This window comes from Amblyomma americanum, chromosome 1 (genome assembly GCF_052857255.1).
Source record: "Amblyomma americanum isolate KBUSLIRL-KWMA chromosome 1, ASM5285725v1, whole genome shotgun sequence".
NCBI classification, from domain to species: Eukaryota; Metazoa; Arthropoda; class Arachnida; order Ixodida; family Ixodidae; genus Amblyomma; species Amblyomma americanum.
This window is the reverse complement of record NC_135497.1, coordinates 481,373,239-481,377,310: the sequence shown is the minus strand read 5'-3', so window position 1 is coordinate 481,377,310 and position 4,072 is coordinate 481,373,239.

Here is a 4,072-nt window from a genome sequence, read left to right as displayed (position 1 = left end):
TTAAGCACCACCTTCTTCACAGCAACAACACGGGCGCGATTATGAAGTGCTTCTTTTTTGCTAAAAAAAATGCTTCCGCTGTTTTCAAGAGCCTGAAAACAGCTTCTGTCGGTACAAAGAGGGGCAAATGATCAGTCAGGAATGATTTCAGTTGCATTACCCTGCTGCAATCATTTGCTGGCTTGTTTGTTGAGATATCAGCAGCACAGGAACGGCAAGTCTTAAAATTTTTCTTCACTTTGGACACCACATAACCACACAAGTACTCGAAGGCCCCCTCGTCATCTACAGTGAAGGACTGCAGCATTACTTTTTTAGGGCAAATGATGGCCCTTGGCTGGGGTTTTGCCTGTTTGTCCTTAATGCCGACAAGCATTTCACCATCGACAGTAGTATAGCTGCCATTAGGGCTTGGCCGCAAGAATTGTGCTAAGGATGCACTCCGCATTGCACACTTGAAATCCTTTGGCTTTGGCACTTGATTACGGAGCCGAATTGTCGAAAAGAAGTTTTCGAGGGCATCTTGACTGAGACGAGAAAATAAAAAGAAGTTAAATCCGTGGTTTCTGTAAAGTTCGTCCTGAATTTCGAGTGCTGATCTGGTTGGTAAAAGAATACCGGTCTGAACAGGCTTCCATGCACCCCCTTTAGTGCCGATTGAGATGCTTTGGATTGGGCATATGATGCTCTCCAGAAAGTTGATGCCGTCTGGTCTCCTGTGCAGCAAGGCTTCCTTTTTTGTTCTGGATGTCATCAGTCCAAATAATTTTTGCACTTGGTCGACAAACCAAGCAGTTGTGAGGGCTGTCTCATCTAAGTACCCCATTTCCACATAATACCGGAGTGCTGCAGCAGTATCATGACGGAAGAAGGTGTATGCTGGTGCCAATTCCATCTTGTCAAAGTGGCCTGGACTGATGCATGCTATTTTTAGTCTAGGTGCTACTTTAAAATCAGCCCCTGATTCAAGCTCTATCAGTTCTTCTGTAGGTTTGAGACATACTTCATTTGTAGGCAGTTTGTTGGCTTCAACAATTTCGTCTGGCAGATATATATTCTGGCCTCTTCTGAGATGACTCCTCAAGTTCTTCAGCAGATGAGGCACATCTGCCATGAAGTACAGGCACCGTGCAGTATCCTGCGGATGATTGACGTAACACTTTCGCTGCGTGCATTTGCCCACTGAAAGGCCAAAGCGCCGCCATAGTGCCTGGTTGCAGCGTCCCATGTCGCCAACAATGGAATGCACTTTTACGCCAATGTTCTCACATGCCGCTATCAAAGCTTCAATCTTCATTTTGATGGTCGGAGCATGAAAGCCATTTTCTGTAAATTCATATGCGACTGTCTGCTTCCATCGTGTTGACGGCCCTCCGAGCATAATTACAAGGCCGTGCGTTGCCACACAGTCTTCAGGAAGTGTACCATTTGCAAGCGGAACTGATGGCACACCGATGATCTGGCCGGTCGATGAGTCGAAGTCTAGACCTTTGGAGATTTAGAGCTCATCAATCATTAGTACGGCATGCCTCTCTTCCTCAGAGAGAAGACCAATCTGAAAAGTAAAAATAGGAAGAATGTCTAGCAAGCCACTCACTGCACAAAGGCTTACTGGAACCCATATGCAATTTTCTGCCCATGACTGCAATGAAAGAATACTTTTATATAATGACGGAAGCCAACAGTAATCGAAACCGAGGAGCATAGGGGATGTTTTTTTTAAATTTGTGGTGTTCAAAAGAAGGGCAGAAAGGTGATAATTTCTTAAAGATCACTGATTACAAAGCAAAAGAAAAAAATACAAACATGCTGCCAGTGTGATCTGAACCCACAACCTCCGAATCCCACGACCTGTGCTCTGCCAACTGGGCTACGGCAATGGGTGTCCAATCTTCTGCTTTCGCGAGAATTTGTGTACTGTAACCTAACCTTAAGACCATTCACCAGCACCGCCGTCATCCTTAGTGGCGGAAGTAGCGCGTTCAGTATTACTGGTTTGGATCCCACCATGCTTGTTTTTTTCTGGTTTGTAATCAATTATCTTTAAAAATAAGGGAATAATCACCTTATTGATCTCCATTGATGAACATCGCCAATTATTCAAAAAATATATCCCCCATGCTCCTTCGTTTCGGTAACTAATGGCTTCCATCATAAATATCATAACAAGCTCCTCTTTCCAATCCCTTACTTTCATATAAGATATACATACACATTTGAGCTAGTGAACATTCTCTTTGAACAATATTTTTTTGTTTGCCAACCTTTATTTTCAGCAGGTCCATCATTTCCATAAGGATCCCAGGCCTGAATTTGAAGCTTTCGATCCTCGGTTGTAAAGTGCGCTCTGTGGGAAGCGGGCTGGCCAGTTCCCGTACAACATCGTAGCCCCGCGATCCACAGGCCAACCTCAGTTTCAGTGCCTTCATTACAGTATCGTTGCTCCATGTTGAGCCTTGCGTCGTGCTCATCTGGAGGCTTCGAAGTTGGTCTGGATTGAAGTATTTGCTGATGCCTGCATGCCACCAGAACAATAGTTGGGAATATAAGGCACAACAATTCTGGAGGTGTACCTATACGGATGGATGTTCAAAGGAGGTTTGAAACAAGCATCAGATGACCTGTACTGTCAATTTTCCCCATCAGCTTCCACCACTGCCGTTTGAGATCAAATGTGATCTTAAAAAATAAAGCAAAACATTATACTTTTAGTGTGACAGCTCTACTAGCCACATTTTCTGATTTTTGGCTTTATGAGGCGGCCCATCTGCCCACTGGGTTGTGGGCAACCTGGCAGGTGTGCACACCGGGCATGCCTTCACCTAGGCGAAGGCCTTCAAAGTAAATGCTTTCAGGGCGAATAACTTTAGGTCAAGGGCTAGGTCAAGTGCCTTCAGCGCATATGGACTTTAGGTGCCCACCGCAACTATTGCTACGGCACGATATTCCGCGCTTAGGGTTGCTAACCCATCTGCACATTTATTATTCTACACTGTACACACGTTAAATAGGCAGTGAAGCTTTGGCTCGGCACCCGAGTAGAATAGATAAGAGGCTTTATGTGAACAGTTCACTTGACACAGATATGAAATAACCAAGGGAAGCTGTAAAAATTACCACATATGAAATTTCACTTCTTTTTAAGTACAGACCTGAGTGTGTCAGTGAAGGTAATCCATGCAGGATACATGCTGTGGTATTATAGGACTATAGACACCTAATATTGGTTGCGTGCTTCCTTCAAAAGATGCGTTTGATATTAGAATAGATGGAAAATAGCGTGGTATTCACCTAAGACCATTAAAAATTAATAGCCGAATTTTTACTCTTATGCTATTTTGGTTTCATGAACCGAACGATAGCTGTGACGTGTAGTTGACCTTTAGGTTGAGTGAGGTACGAAAAAACCTGCGATATAAAGACTTCTACATAGCTTCAATTCACTACAACAGTAATACCAGCTTGCTTCCGGAGCTGGAATGATAACAAACAATATGTCAGCAGTTATATTGCTGTTTTTTTTGTGCCTTATGTGACCTAAAGATCAACTACATGTCACAGCCATCGTTCGGCAAGATAACACCGGAACAGCATCAACAAGAAATTCAATAATAAATTATTTAGCGGTCGCACGTAAATGTTATGGTGTGATCCGTCTATATGAATTGTGATGCATCATTTGAAAAAAGAAAACATGCAAGGAAAAAATTTTATTGTCCTTTAGCAATCTTCTTCCTTTTATATGTACTAATATTACTGTCTCCATTGGAATGATATTACCTTTGACAAGTTTCTGGTTTTGTCTTTCCAGTGTTCTTGCTCGCTTCTGACATCCAGCAAGCTTTCTTTTCAAGGTCTCCATCTCCTTCCGCACACTTTCAACCTGAGGGCCAGCACCCTCTGAAACAGCAATGAAAATTGATTTATGACAGTAAAATAACAATCATTAACCCTTGAAAGCCCAGCATTTCACAGGAAGAACTGAATATTTTTCTTCAATTTACCCGATTTGAAATCTTTCACATATGTTTTGAGAATAGCTCCTCTGAACTTCATAACGCAAAAAGAGACG